This window comes from Electrophorus electricus, chromosome 2 (genome assembly GCF_013358815.1).
Source record: "Electrophorus electricus isolate fEleEle1 chromosome 2, fEleEle1.pri, whole genome shotgun sequence".
Classification (NCBI taxonomy): Eukaryota; Metazoa; Chordata; class Actinopteri; order Gymnotiformes; family Gymnotidae; genus Electrophorus; species Electrophorus electricus.
The window spans coordinates 28,273,137-28,290,018 of NC_049536.1; the positions used below are offsets into that span (position 1 = coordinate 28,273,137).

A 16,882-nucleotide genomic window follows, 5' to 3' on the forward strand; every position below is an offset into this window, starting at 1 on the left:
CACCTGTCTCAGGTTACAACACCTTCACCTGTCTCAGGTTACAACACTCTACACTTGTCTCAGGTTTCAACACCTTCACCTGTCTCAGGTTACAACACTCTACACTTGTCTCAGGTTACAACACTCAGGTTACAACACCTTCACCTGTCTCAGGTTACAACACCTTCACCTGTCTCAGGTTACAACACTCTACACTTGTCTCAGGTTACAACACCTTCACCTGTCTCAGGTTACAACACTCTACATTTGTCTCAGGTTACAACACTACACTTGTCTCAGGTTACAACACCTTCACCTGTCTCAGGTTACAACACTCTACACTTGTCTCAGATTACAACACCTTCACCTGTCTCAGGTTACAACACCTGTATCTGTCTCCAGTGACAAACTTCACAAATTCAACAGAAAAGCTTGGAGAACTGAGCGGGAACAGCGCTGAGCTTCTCACCAGCGAAATGATTCTTCCGAGAGCAGGTATTGAACAGCGACCAGATCATGCTCAAACAGCACGGAGATATCTAACCCAAGCAGGTACAGCCACGTGGTCCCTGACAGTGCAGTTAACATGACAAATGCAAGGCTTTCTCAGATCTGAAGTTATTTCTCCTTGCTGAACCCCCACCACCCATTTAAGCATCTACAACCCATCTTTAAAAACCCTTGAGTGTAATTACACTCGGCCCAGCAGGCTGGACACAGAGCTGATTACATCTCACCTTGAGGTAACCTCAACAGCTCCAGCAGCACTGCCGTCCCAGTGAGCAACGCGTTACTTAATCAACTGATCATAAAGACAGATAAGAAGCCCCAGACCATTAGGGACCGAAATAACTCTCCAACTTCCTGTTTGAAGCCAGGAGTTAGTAGGGATGAACAGATGCCCTTTAGATGGGAGGTCTTGACTTCATAATGAGGTTCTGCTTAACCAACAGAGTCAGCAGATTCCACGATAGAGAGAGTGAGTGAGAGAGAGAGAGAGAGGATATACAAGCTTTATGAGACATCAGCAACATTACATTTCTCATCTTATGAGAAACAAGAGGCGTTGCCAATAAACCAGAGTGGTAACCACTCTGCCCAATATCACAATATAACGCAACACAGGCCTACATACCTTTCATCGTACAATAAACAAGTCCACAATAAGGCTAATATTGTATATTCAGAACTGTTTTCCATTTTATTAAAAACAGAATCACAGTCTGTAGTCTTAAATGCACCAAGCAAATTCGCAGCAAGCAAGCAAATGCTGATGTAGCTGTGCTGCTGTCCGGGGGACTGTTCGATACAAAGGTGGGGGCTCTGTCTGAAACGGAGAAGGTCAGATGAAGAGAAGTCTCAGCTGTTGGTCAATAAGTAATGAGAGCGAGACATGTGGTCCAGGGGGCGTCTGCCACCTGCTCTCCCACGAGCGCTGAAGGAGATCTCGCTGGGCGGGCCTTCACAAGGTTTGCTTTATGACTTCACGGCAGAGGACCTTTATTGTGGTGGAAAGATTTTTGAATGCTGTTCTACATACAGTATGAAATGTGAAATATTGATAAAAACATTCAAGCCAAGGCCTGCACTCCAGGTCCTTTTCATCTTCCAGTGGGCGACTTAACAACCTGCTAAAAAAAAAAATTCTAATTCTATGCTTTCAATAACTGCCAGAAATTATATAATAACTTTTTAGATCTACATGAAATGAGGTAGGACTTCGAAAAGATATGAAGAAGAAATATTCTCTTACAGAAGCTGTCGTACGTAAAAGGGTCTGATAGATACCTGGTGTATTAGACACCTGGTGTGATAGATACCTGGTCTGATAGATTCCTGATCTTATACCTGATGGCAAGTTAGACTAGGAAAAAAATAATATGGAGAGAACTGGGTGCCCTTAACTAGGAATGAAAACCACGAGTTATGTAAAGACACAGCATGGAGAACCCCTACCTGAGCCATGGCGAACGCCTACTGGAGTCGTGGCGAACCCCTACCTGAGTCATGGCAAACTCCTACCTGAGTCATGGAGAACCCCTACCTGAGTCATGGAGAACCCCTACCTGAGTCTGTGTGAGTCTGGGTTTGGTAAAATCAATACTAGAAATGGAAGCTTCTATTCTTCCAATCAGATTTTAGAGACATACCCTCTTCAATACAAGGTTAGTGCACACAGAAGAACAGGTGTGTCCATCACCTGGATTCATTGAAACACAGATGGATTTGAACCTGTGGTCTTTTTTCCAGGACAGTAATCTTTGCTATGCTGTTAACATTTAGGAACCAAAAAGGCAGAAACTTTTCATGGTTAAAAAGTCACATTTAGGAGCCCCCATCACTCTGGGAAACCCCACCCCCATAATTCTGGGAGACACTGCCACCATCACTCTGGGAAACCCCACCCCCATCACTCTGGGAAACCCCACCCCCATCACTCTGGGAGACTCCATCCCATCCATCGGGGAGACTGCTCAGTTGTCACTGTGGAATCTGTCTGGGCATCACCATCATCAGTGCCCTCAAGTGAGAGCAGAACATCAGCCCCATCACCATGAAGGCACAGTAAGGGACCTGCCAAAGCCCCTGATGGTGCACTTTTATGCTGTCATCACTACACCAAGGTCACCAGTCCAGGCATATTTCGCAGGTAAGTTTTACTCTCTGAGAGTTATGCCTTCTCATCAGGTAATTGCAGTAATTTAGTCTACGAGATCTGAACAATAAACCGTAATCACTGATTAAGGTGTTTTCAACCTAAAGCTAATGCACAGCTCTGGACATACAGCAGCTCTGAGACGTGGAGCTAATGGAACCAGGCACTTGAGTTTGCAAAGCATTCTGGATTTTGGTGTTCTTTTATAGCCATGAAGTTCTGGTTGTGTGAGGAATGTTTTTACTAAGACATTGGCCTCGTGTCTGTAGTTCAGCCTTATATACATTTAGCACTTAGGTCCTTTAAATGTGCTACATAAATATTGACTATTACTGTGATGTTATGGCTGCCTGTGACTGCACTACCTGATGACAGAGTCGTGGACATAAACAGACATGCAGAAACGTGGACTTTTTTGTTTGTTTTTGTTACTTTGCCTCTTTGCTGCCTCTGATACACCTGCTTGCCCATGACTGGCCTGGATTATTCTTAAATAAATTCTATCTTCACTCACACTTGTGCTCTCTCATTAGCGGCCTCATTACACATTCGATGTTACGGTACACACACTCATTACGGCGGCTGTTTCCGGCACTGACGTTTCTTCGGTGCTCTTAGGCTGTAGCACTGTTCAGAGGTGACACGTGTAGACGTGACTCGTCCACATTGGCCTCGTCTGTGGAACAGTGCACAACCAGCAAGTATACAACTAAACAGGCAGTTTACTGGCGGCGATGTGGCTCGCCCAGTACTGATGTAAATACCAACCGCTCATTACAAAAAACGCTTACATTTTGTATGTTATCTGACTGAAGATGAAGAAGAGGACAGACTTCCTAAAACTTGCTGTCTGGAACAATGATGCATCTCCACATCAAACTGGATTTTAATGTTTGACAAGGTAACGACTGATCTGTGTTTGTTCACCAAATTGGTCTGACTGATTTGGACAGCTACTCAGAGAGGAATGGAAATTTAACCTCCATCTCACTGGTGTCCAAACCTGCCAGCTACCAGCTAAGAGGAGAGGAGAAAACAGCAGAGGAGAGGAGAGGAGTAATATTAGCGGAGAGGAGGAGAATACAGTGAAATAATGCAGTAGAAATCTGGTAAGGTGTCAGGATCAATCAGCCACCACCCAATTGTGCTTTTTTCAGATTGAAGTCTGGAGGTGAGATAAAAAAAATAACACAGTAATTAGTTTCAAAAGCTTTGCCCTGCCTAAAGTTCAGAGCACTCAGAGTGGCACTATCAGGAAAGGGGAGGGTACAGTACAAACAGAAACCAGGATGCCCTTCTGCTCATTACTGTCTGTGTCCTGTTTTCTATCAGTTTTTCAAGGGTTCATACTTACAGCCCAACATTTTCTCATTTTGAGAAACATTATCCAGCCTTTGTTTCTGACTTGTCACTACTAATCTACTCCACAAAACACCTTCTCAGGCATCATCGACTCTTTTGAGTGTTTAGGGGCTGAATAATTCCAAACATCCAACGAAAACACATTGCTGTCATTTTTTTTACACATTTGTTTCTCCCGACAATGTCAAAAAGCATATGTATCTTCTCTGCTTATGTCTTTGTGAGTCCTGTGTTCTTTGTGAGTTTGTCAGGTAGTGTTACAGTGGAGAATCACAGTTTTCCCTGTTAAGGAATACCACATCAATACCACTGATGAATGAGGCTTTTAGGCCAAAGGCACAAACCTCTCAGTCAGCCGTCCGAGATTAAGCACAGTGCTCACGGCGGAATTAAGACCAATCTGATCATTTCACTGCTTGACACAGTAATGGGATGAAATATTACATAATCTGCAAATGACACCATTTACCTGATATTCAGACCCAGTTCTGTCTGCTCGCTAGTCTAAACGTTCTGTTCTCAGAACTGCAGCTGACAGATGAGATTAAACCATCAAGCCGGCATTGCACAGAGAACCGCAGAGCATCAGAGGAACCCAGACGGCATGAAATATCATAACAGGCATCTGGAGAAATGGTCACAGGTCCGTTCTGGGTTTAGACCATATTGAGTTTGCATTTGAAGATTTTTCGTTCACTTTGCTGCAGATAAAGATGATGAATGCGTAATTATGGCCTGTAAAGATCACTGCATTTGAAACATTTTTCAAAACAAAAACGAGAGAGACAGAGATTTGGACTTATTGTCAGAAATTATTCAGACAAATTACAGGATTTGGAACATTATGTGCGGCTCTAGCCACTTCTGAAAGCATTTCACAATAAGAACACATTAGAAATGGATTGTCCAATCAGTGAGAATAACAGGAGAGAGAGAGGAGAAGCCCAGGCACTGGTAGAACATGCCACACCTCCTGTGTGTCTGAGACAGGAAGAGACACCTTCCTCGAGGTCTTCCTCTCCATCTCGCGTTCCAGGCAGCAATGTGCCAGCTGTGCCACCGCACGCTCACTGTTTCTGTCTGACTGGCATTGAGAAGGTGGCAGGGTGCCTGAAACCCCCCACCCCACCCGTGGTGCTGTCTCGTAATCGGCAGGCGTGCGGATCTCAACTCCATCACAGCCTGCCCAGAGCTGGGCGACTGGAATGTGTCCAGCACGACCAGGCTGGTGATTAGATCTGTTTCCCCAGCAGGACTGCAGCAGTAAACAAGGCAACCAAAGAGTCAGGGAGTGTGTCCTTAAGACACTGAGTTATGTCAGAGTCAGGGATGCTTCGACTGTGTCCTTAAGACACTGAGTTATGTCAGAGTCAGGGACGCTTCGAGTGTGTCCTTAAGACATTGAGTTATGTCAGAGTCAGGGACGCGTCGAGTGTGTCCTTAAGACACTGAGTTATGTCAGAGTCAGGGACGCTTCGACTGTGTCCTTAAGACACTGAGTTATGTCAGAGTCAGGGACGCTTCGAGTGTGTCCTTAAGACAGTGAGCTATGTCAGAGTCAGGGACGCTTCGACTGTGTCCTTAAGACACTGAGTTATGTCAGAGTCAGGGACGCTTCGAGTGTGTCCTTAAGACACTGAGTTATGTCAGAGTCAGGGACGCTTCGAGTGTGTCCTTAAGACAGTGAGCTATGTCAGAGTCAGGGATGCTTCGAGTGTGTCCTTAAGACATTGAGTTATGTCAGAGTCAGGGACGCTTCGAGTGTGTCCTTAAGACACTGAGTTATGTCAGAGTCAGGGACGGTTCGAGTGTGTCCTTAAGACATTGAGTTATGTCAGAGTCAGGGACGCTTCGAGTGTGTCCTTAAGACAGTGAGCTATGTCAGAGTCAGGGACGCTTCGACTGTGTCCTTAAGACATTGAGTTATGTCAGAGTCAGGGACGCTTCGAGTGTGTCCTTAAGACAGTGAGCTATGTCAGAGTCAGGGACGCTTCGAGTGTGTCCTTAAGACAGTGAGCTATGTCAGAGTCAGGGATGCTTCGAGTGTGTCCTTAAGACACTGAGTTATGTTAGAGTCAGGGACGCTTCGAGTGTGTCCTTAAGACAGTGAGTTATGTTAGAGTCAGGGACGCTTCGAGTGTATCCTTAAGACATTGAGTTATGTCAGAGTCAGGGATGCTTCGAGTGTGTCCTTAAGACAGCGAGTGCGTCCTTAAGACAGTGAATTATGTGTCTGTTTATTGTGTTTATTGTGTTTACAGGTTTATTGTGTTGTGTAGAGGCCTCTGGGATTACACAGATGTCATCACAGCCCAGCAGGAAGATTTGGAGAGGGCTGGGTGTGACTGTTCATGAACAGATCCTAAAAACCCTGCCCAAATAACCCCCCCTACACACACACAACGACAAAACCACCACGCAGAAACCTTCACAACTGAAAGCTGGATGGTAAGTTCAGAAAGAACTAGTAGCTTGCCAGTGAAAATCCCTTATCTGTGACACCGAGAGGAAAAAACACGGAAAGAAATTATTAATAATGCACAGCAAATCAATGTTTAAAACCCACCTGTGTATCTGTTGCCTGACACGGACATAAATACTACAGTGTAATAAAATAGTCATAAAACTCCACTATGGTCATAATACATTGTGTGTGTGTGTCGGGGGTTACTTACCCATATCCCACTTACCTACAGCCACCAAGGTTTACTGAATGTTAAACGGAATACACTTCTATCCAAATTAAGTCTAAATTATTAACAAATATGTTCTTAAGCCCAGCATGCCATCATAAGAATATGTATAACCAACTAAAGTCCCTTAATGGTAAAACAGCCAGCTATTGGCTCACTTAATTTATGATAGAGAGAGAGAGAGAGAGAGAGAGAGAGAGAGAGAGAACAGGAGAGAGCAAGGGAGAGGTTTCTCAATCCTAACTCCTCAGTCCAGCAGCTTTGCCCCAGCTCCACCCACACCTCCACCCTCAGCTCCACCCACACCTCTACTCACACCTCCACTCTCAGCTCCACCCACACCTCCACCTTCAGCTTCACACTCAGCTCTCCCAGCTCCACCCACAGCTCATCCCTCAGCTCCACCCTCAGCTCTGCCCACACCTCCACCCTCAGCTCCACTCCAACTCTCTTCCAAAATCCCCTGCTCTCGGGCCCTTCAGTCTTATCTTTCTCGTGAATAGTTTGTCATCGATCTTGCAGACACACTGTGGCTGGTGTACTGTGGTGGGTGATGGTGCTACCTTTCTGGGCTTCGAGTTCCCATCAGGGCAAATGCACCATGCTGTACCAATAAGACTCCCTGTGCAAACCTCCTACCCTCGCCTGCCTTGGGAATATGACGGAAATTCTGTGTTGCTCTGTGTAAGATGCTGCCGAGGGCTTTGATGTAAATGTTCTGCTATCACCTGGCACAGAACAACAGCCGCAGGGACTCACACCTCACAGTATGGCATTGATTCACAGTCCTGAATAGCAATGGAGTGTTTGTGCTGTGGTGGCACCAAAGTGTCTAGTGACCGCCAGTATCTCTGGGACATTGCAGATCACCACAGCAGGATTAAAACAGGACTTCACAGACACATAAAATCAGGCAGCTGCACAAATGTCAGTTTAATCATTTCAGCCCGTTTAATGCTGGAATTCATGTCTTTCTTGTTCAGTAATGCACCTCTGGCCTAGAACTAATGTAATACTCTCAAAGACAGAGGAAAATGAAAGAGACACCCAGGCAGTTGTCTGCTCTTAGAGGGGTTTCTCTGGTTACTGAGAATGTTCCCCAGGGGTGCAGAAAAATGCATCTTTGGTTGAAAACTAATGCTTCATTATGCGTTTGCAGACTGCAGGACCGCGTGTCTGATCTGGCATGATAACAGGAGACAGGAAGCACCGGAGTGTTGTTTGTGAAGGCCACTAACCTCCTTTCCTCTGGTGTGTACGGAACTCTGGACAGATTTCCAGCTCCGAGAGAAAGCCCAAACTACACTCAGGCCGTTGACCTCGCTGTCTGCTCACATTGACGCCAAAGGATGCGGTTTGTCCAAAAGCCAGGGTGTCTCTTATCTTCAAATGATAGGAGATTAGCAAGTATGCTGGCGGTTTGTAATACTCTCTTCAGAAATAAAGACCCAGGCAGAATTCCTCCATTATTCATGGGGAGTATTGTTGGGCTGGAGTTGCTGTTCTCTGAACGCTGCCTTTGATCTGCGAGAGAAACACTGTGGAATTGGCTCCTCTCGGAGCAGGAGCGAGTGTTTACCATCGACATTCCGGACAATGGATTTTCAACTCACACTCACACTCTCCATTGCTATTAATACAGCAGAGCTCTTCCAGATGAGGCTCCGCTCCTTCCAGGGTCTAAGTCACACTCTCCTCCCTCGATTTTAAATTAGGGTCAGAAAAGTTAGGGACACACAACCTTGAAGCCGTGGCTGAAAGCGCCATTCTCCGTATCGTCCTCTGTATCCTGAGACCTTGGAAATCACTGGTGTATCAGTGGTCCTGAAGGGAGGCTGTGTGCTCTGGATGCATGGGGTGAAGGAAGCCTTTGTTAGTCATTATCTCATTGTTCAGCAGCAGACTGTGGGTGATAATTAGATGCAAAACAGGACTAGAGCAGTGAGCACACAGTGGCAGAAGAAATCTTGAGAAGGGCATAGACTGGTGCCACACTGTGTGCTTCTGGGTTCAGCATGACAGAATAATGAACTGGCAGGGGAACCTCTGCAGGTCTGTAGTAGTCACACCATATTTTAAAAAGACCATGTGTTTAGAGAGAGAGAGAGGGTGTGTGTGTGTGTGTGTGTGTGTGTGTGTGTGCCTGCGTGTGAACATAAACTAATGTTTCTTGTATCTCTGTAGAATCAACATCCTCCTCCTTCGCGAAACCATAAGTTATTTTCCCATTCCACATTTCCCATTCCATAGATATAGCCTGTGTCCCCTCGGTGCAGAAGTCACAATCTGTTATTGACAAGTGCTTCCAAGTTACTTGCTTGGTATGAAATGACCATTCTAACATGCTCTGCCTGTGTTCAGAATCTGAATATCTAAAGCTAACTCAGAAAGATAAGAATGACATTTTCTCTCTATGGGAAAAAGGTATTACTCAAGCAAAAAGAGGACGGAACGCCTTCACACGGCCGGTTTGGGTGGAACGTTGTGCTACAGAATGTGCTGTCTAAAACGTGTGTCACTGTGAAGCTTCCCTCCAAACCCCAGTCACCTGACACATGCCCACTCTTATTACAGATCCCCTTTTCTGGGATCAGTTAGCTTCGTAACCAGCAGAAAAAACAGCAGTCCGGAACATAACTGCTAATAGAAGCTGAACACACAGTACACAAAATTTACACTGTCACTCTCTCTCTCTCTCTCTCTCTCTCTGTGTATGTGTGTGTGTGTGTGTGTGTGTGTGTGTGTGTGTGTGTGTGTGTGTGTGTGTTGATGGTGGGTTGCTGATTAAAAATCTTGTATTATTCAGTAGCTCTCATGAAGTCTGGAGAGTGGTGTGGAACAGTGCTGCCTGCATCTGTGTGTGGGTGGGATTCTGTTTACCCAGAATTATGCACTGCTAGAAACAGCACTTAATAATAAAGCAATTAACAGCAAAGATGTGTAGTAGATAGACAAAAGAGTGGTTTCAACCACCAGCTGCTTCTAAAGTCCAATCTGTTTGTCTTCTGTGTGTGTGTTTTATTCCCTTTAACTTTGAGTGTACAGCACTTTGTAACTTTGTCTTAGAAATGTGTTATATAAATAAAAAATGTTTGATTGGTTGATACTCAAACTCAAAGCCTGATACCTGATGACAAAATGCTAAAACTGGAATCATTAAAATCATGACAGATACGATTTTGGGTAGAAATGCATTAACATTACAACAGCAGTTCATTTTCTTGCCATTCTGGACATAATGATGTTACCTATCCGTCATATCCGTCATAATTATTGCAGAAAATGGTGACAAACACACCCAAGAAGAAACCGAACTGGACGCGTATGTCTCCGGGTCCACAAACAGAAGGTAACAGGACACCAACCTTTGTCCTCAGGGCCAAGCGGTGGATTTTGGAAGTGATGAGGAGAAAACGACCTCTCACACAAAGTAAGGAGATGCCGAGAGACCCTCCCTCTGTAAGTCTCGTCTGCTGAGGCATGAGACGCTCTGCGCCCTTTAAAAAAAATACAGCCGGCAAGCTTTTCATGTGAGTGACAGCAGCCTTCGGCCGGCTGCGGCTCGGAGACCAGAACACTTCCCAGAGCACACAAATCATCACGCACTGACTGCTCTCAGCCTGGGAGTGATGCGTAAATGCACTGTAGTCAAATCTCTCCCTTTCACACATCACCTGGGTTACAGTACACAGCCACAGATGAGGCAGACCATGCTAAATAAACAAATGCTACCATATGCAAATTACTGCCATCTGTCAACACTCCTTACCCGTATTAAGGTTCCTGCACTGAAGGCGTGTGAAGGCTGTATTTCTGAAGGATGTATTCACACAGCTAATTCTGAACAATACGGTCTGACTATCACTTGTCCTAAGCAGAGAGAGGGCATCATAATTTTAAGCAGTTAGATGGATGCACTGAAGGAATGTTCTGAAGGAATGTCCTGTAGGGATTTCTAGAAAAACACATTGAATCAATGTCCTGAAGGAATATCATGGAAGGCGGACATCCTGTTGCATCCTCCATTTCTTAAATGTATTTAATTTTTCTCATCTAATATACTTTTATTGGGGAATCAAACTGTCTTAATGTCATGTACTCTGCTACTAAATGTCTTAATTAAGGCCTTAAATGGCATTAATGTTTAAATGTCATGTACTCTGCTACTAAAAATAAGTGGAAAATTAATTTTGTTTAAAAGTGTTGCTCTATTTGTTGGTGTACGCACAGTCTGTTTCTATATATCACTGGAAATGCTTGCTTGTGTGTCATTTATATTACAGATATGAGCAATGTTAGGGTTGTCTCTCTGAATGTTAATGGGGGGAGTTAATCGTGTGATTAAAAATGATTTTCCTCTTGAAGAGAAGAGGCTGTTATAGTGAGAAAGACTCTCTACTGGCTGAGGAGATGTTACCTAATGATGGTAGGTCATCACTTTACTGAGGAGGTGTATCTAAAGGTCGGTAGGTCATCACTTTACTGAGGAGGTGTATCTAAAGGTCGATAGGTCATCACTTTACTGAGGAGGTGTTATCTAATGATGGTAGATCATCACCTTACTGAGGAGGTGTATCTAAAGGTCGGTAGGTCATCACCTTACTGAGGAGGTGTATCTAAAGGTCGATAGGTCATCACTTTACTGAGGAGGTGTTATCTAATGATGGTAGATCATCACCTTACTGAGGAGGTGTATCTAAAGGTCGCTAGGTCATCACCTTACTGAGGAGGTGTATCTAAAGGTCGGTAGGTCATCACTTTACTGAGGAGGTGTTATCTAATGATGGTAGGTCATCACTTTACTGAGGAGTTGTATCTAAAGGTCGGTAGGTGCCTGTTTTGGTGCAGGTAAATAACTGTCCACAAATTCATGTGACCCTTCCTTCTTGAACTTAATCTCTGCAATTCCCCTACTTTTAACACCAATCTAAACCCAATTTGCATCAGGTACGGCTAGAGGATCTTTGAACTAACCCAAGGTAGCGGGGTATTTGGAGAATAACCTTTTTAACGGTAAAGACAGGCATTAACTCATGTCCAAGGACACATTTACAGGGACAATCATTTTCTTGCAATCAGAACAGCTTTACATGATGGGTTAGCAGCAGGCATGATTTTCATGACAGATCACAGACCAATTGTACTATTTCCCACTATTATTTTGATCCCTTTGACTTCTGTTGGCATACCTTGTGCTCACAAATTACCGCGTGAAAGTCAGTGTGAGGTCTTTGTGTGCAGTACATGTGACACATGCCACTGTACGGAACTGATAAAGGTGTCTATTATTACAGAAACAGCAGCACAACACAACACATTCTTTACAAAAGAATCCTCCTTATAAAATCTAAGAACTGGAAAAGAACTTGAATGGTAAGAAATGTTGATGGAAACAAGTAAACAAATGTTTCTGGAAACTAAACTCATTTTAAGTAGCCGTGCAAATCTCTAATCAAACACTGAATGGAGAAAATGGCCAATATATAAACAGATGCAGAAACACTCATTAGGTAAACAGGGATCTCTTTACTTGCAAATTTGTGAGTCTTACCTTTCTTTCGGTTCTGCGTGCCGTGCTAGCAGTGTACTTGTGCAGCAGGCGTGCACCAGAGCTCAGAACATGCAGTGTGTGACAATTCTGCACACCCCGCCCACTGTATCTCTGACACAGCGTCACGCTGTCAGAGTGCATCGTCAAAAAGCCCCTTTCAAATTGCAGGTGCCTCACCTAAAACACAACCATACAGTCTGTGCCTGAAATGACTAGATTAAGTACAGCACAAATCAGGAAAAAAAAGCTTTATTCTTCTGTATCGTTTATTACTCATGATGAATCAGAGAATGAGGTCGACCGAATGTTAACTACCCGATCTCTTTCAGGATATCTATTGAGACATCAGGTATGAGATTACAAAGATTACGAGGAGATATGAGAGAGATATAAGACATATGTGCCTTCACACAGAGAGATGAGCAAAGAAGGTGATTGTTTCTAATCTGAAGGAGAAGAAAATGTTCTGCTATAACTACTGAATCTGCTATAACTGCTGAATCTGCTATTACTACTGAATCTGATATCACTACTGAATCTGATATAACTGCCGAATCTGCTATTACTACTGAATCTGCTATAACTACTAAAACTGCTATTACTACTGAATCTGCTATAACTGCTGAATCTGCTATTACTACAGACTTTACTATAACTACTGAATCTGCTATTACTACTGAATCTGCTATAACTACTGAATCTGCTATTAATAGTGAAGCTGCTATTACTACTGTATTTGATATATCAGGTTTATCTTTATATCTACACTGATCAAGAGACAAGTCAAGTATTAGCAATTCGGCTAGTTTCAGTGCATCATAAATATGTAAAACACATAACAGCACTGCAACCAAACTCCAGAGTTTTGTGCTGAGCAAGACTCTGAAATGTGCTGAGTCGCGTTAAGGTTATGAGGCATCCAGCAGACATCTGTCCTGCTGCTCCGTCTTAGTCCCTCAGAGTCACATGCTCAAAGATCAACTACTCGTGTATCATCCAGCATTGCAATTTGATTAATTTATTTGATTAACGTCCCTTTTTTTTTTTTTTTTTTGTAAAATGACACTCAGCAGTGATTCTCGTGAGAATGAGTTGTGTATTTTTATCAAGTGAATTTGTCTGGGTTTGTGATGCGTGACATTTTGAGAACAGCAAAGTTAAAGCTGCAGTCTCGTGTGCCAGATGCTTTGGTCCAGAACAGCACCCAGTACTACAGGACCAGAGAAGGTTCATTATGCCACAATGATTCCACTTAGCTATCTGACAGTTTGAGCTTAACATATTTATATATCTTCTACAACAAGACAATCTACAGCAAGACCTCATTAAACGCTTGAGTTCCTTGTGAATGCTTTTGTCAGAGAGCAGGTGTTGTCTTCACTGGGCTACGCAGTGAATTCAGAAAGTGATCAACCTTCACGTTACTGCAGTCGTATTTAAGATAAGCGGAGATAAGCTGTCATAACCTGTAGACAGCAGAACTGCAGATCTTAATGAAATCAGAACCCAGACACTAACTGATACCAAACAAACCCAGCGAGCTTAAACATGAGCAAAGAAGGAAAAAATATAAAAATGCTTTCATGAAATGATTCAGAATTACCAGCACCCAGAGAGCAGCCAGAAAGACCCAGCACTCACGAAACAGGGACCAATCAGATGGCAAATTTGAATGTGGCTGAATGTTTAATCTCAAACTGATTAACCATTAAACATGAGGGAACAGGATTGAGTGCGTGTGTGTATGAGTGTATGTGTGTGTGTGTGTTGGGGGGGGGGTGCTTTTGTATGTATGTATGAGTGTTTATATGTGTGTGTATGTAGGAGTATGTGTGTGTGTCTGACTGTGTATGTATGTATGAGTGTGTATATGTGTGCGTGTATGTATGTACGTACATCTATATTTATGAGTGTGTGTGTGTGTGTGTTCCCTCAGTAAGCCTGATCATGGAGGTGAGTGCTGATGGATGTGGTGCAGGGCTGAAGTCTAGCTCATGACAGGTCTGATGGAATGGAACTGGGGTGGGAGCCAATCAGGAGGAGAGTAGGCATATCCCTCAGCCAATCAGAAGGAGAGTAGACATATCCCTTAGCCAATCAGGAGGTGTGTAGGCATATCCCTCAGCCAATAAAGCAACCACTTGTCCCAAAGCCACATGAGAGGCGTGCACACACACACACACACACACACACACACACACACACACACACACACACCACACCACACACATACAGGCTCTGCATATTAGAATAGCATCAGGGGAGCAGGGTAATTGAAAATAGCAGAGCAGATTGCAGGCTTAGATGAGTGGTTTCTGCTCACAAGAGTGTCTGCTGTGTCTGTGTCACTTGGCACATATACACACACATACACACACACCAGCACTTCTGGGATAACTAGCATATGCGATAGTATATGCAAACACACACACACACACATGCTCACACACACACAGGGATAGGTATACGTTGGCTGGAGAGATTGTGTCACTAATCCATCATTTAGCAGGGCGTGACCTTCATCCAGTGTGTGTTTGAGCTCCAGTGCCCTGGTCCCAGAGTCCATAATGAGATCCGGGGACCCCTGTCCCTGTCTGACACCTTATAGTTCTCACACTCCCAGAACTGCTTTTTATGCCCTGATGGACAAAAAAACCCCAGCCATACACACACACACACACACACACACACACACACACACACACACACACACACACTCCTATCAACCCAACAACACTAACACTAGCCAAACAACATTAACACCAATCCAGCAACACTAACACCAACCCAACAATGCTAACACCAACCCAACAACACTAATACCAACCCGACAACACTAATACCAACCCGACAACACTAACCATCCCGACAACAATAACACCAACCCAACAACATTAATACCAACCCGACAACACCAACCCGACAACACTAACACTAACCCGACAACAATAACACCAACCCAACAACACTAACACTAACCCAACAACATTAACGCCAACCCAACAACGCTAACACCAACCCAACAACACTAACATCAATCCGACAACATTAACACCAACCCAACAACACTAACACCTACCCGACAACGGCAACACCAACCCAACAACACTAACACCAACCCGACAACACTAACACCAACACAACAATAATAACATAAACCCAACAACACTAATACCAACCCACTCACACCAACACCAACACAACAATACTAATCATGAAAGCTATACCATTTTGGGAAAACAGAACAGAATACAAAATACAGAATACATGTACATTTGTACACAGGCACACACACACACACACACATGTTCCTCCACTCACTAAATTCACACAGGCATGTTCAGTTCCCCACACTATTAATTATCCCTGCCTCCTCACACGGAGACATTGCCAGCACCGAGCCAGTCGCCGCGGAAACGTGATGAATGTCTGATGGGGCAAGGGGTATTCGAAACCTACAGAATCCCAATGCTGTTCAGGGACTGGGAGGACTGGAAAAACTGGGGGTCTGGACATAAGCAGACGCAAGCTCTGGTTCAACTGCGATCTGCAACACACTCTACAAGAATAATGCACGCGGTGTAAGATAAGCAGCAGACTGCACAGAGGACACACCATGGCCCTCTCCTCACAGGTAATCTACGCAAGACAGAAACTTTACAGGAGACCTAGTTTGAGGGGGAAGATGACAGTTGCTAAAAACAGGGGGTTTTCCAGTTAATTGGGTGGAGGCTTCCTCAGCGGCAGGCAGAATGCATCCCATTAAAATGCCCTGGGACCAGGGCTGGTCAAATTGGCTGTCAGTGACAAATAGCTCCTCACCTCTCTGAGTATCGTCTGATACTGTAGCAGAGAGACCAGAGAGCCAAATATGTCTGCCCCCTTCATCTGAGGGTAACAAGCCCAGCTCTGACAAACCCACCCACACACACACACACAAACACACACACACACATACATACAACCACACACACACTTGTGCACTCACCAGTAAATAAAAAGTATTTTATGAGCTGTGTGTACTACAGGAGTCAGAAGACAGTACCATGGCCTAAGCAAAAAGATTCAAATGTCCTTTTGGAAACCACATCCCACACAATAGATTTACTGTTCCTTACATTCACACACCCTGACTAAACCCTTATACACACCATAACTAAACTCTCATACACACCCTGTCTAAACCCACATACACACCCTAACTAAACCCTCATACACACCATAACTAAACCCTCATACACACCCTGACTAAACCCTCAGACACACCCTAACTAAACCTTCAGATAGACCCTAAACATAATCTCAGACACACCCTGACTAAACCCTCATACACACCCTGACTAAACCGTTATTCACACCCTAACTAAACCCTCATACACACCCTGACTAAACCCTCATACACACCCTAACTAAACCTTCAAAAAGACCCTAAACAGAATCTTAGACACACCCTTACTAAACCCTCATACACACCCTGACTAAACCCTCATACACACCCTGACTAAACCCTCATACACACCCTGACTAAACCGTTATTCACACCCTAACTAAACCCTCATACACACCCTGACTAAACCCTCATACACACCCTAACTAAACCCTCATACACACCCTAACTAAACCTTCAAAAAGACCCTAAAC

At 44.2% G+C, this 16,882-nt stretch overlaps 1 protein-coding gene across 5 annotated transcripts in view; it reads right to left on the minus strand.

Annotated features, from left to right (window-relative positions):
• Positions 1-12,302, minus strand: part of thsd7ba (thrombospondin, type I, domain containing 7Ba) — a 144,300-nt gene extending 131,998 nt beyond the window's left edge. For 4 of the 5 annotated variants that reach the window (XM_035523605.1, XM_035523603.1, XM_035523607.1 and 1 more), the window contains exons 1-2: positions 12,242-12,302; positions 10,056-10,187 (exon numbers count right to left, since the gene is read on the minus strand). The gene's annotated coding sequence lies outside the window, so the exon portion shown is untranslated. The remainder of the gene's footprint in view (positions 1-10,055; positions 10,188-12,241) is intronic. The other variant, XM_035523604.1, reaches the window with a different exon arrangement.
• Positions 12,303-16,882: the final 4,580 nt, after the last annotated feature.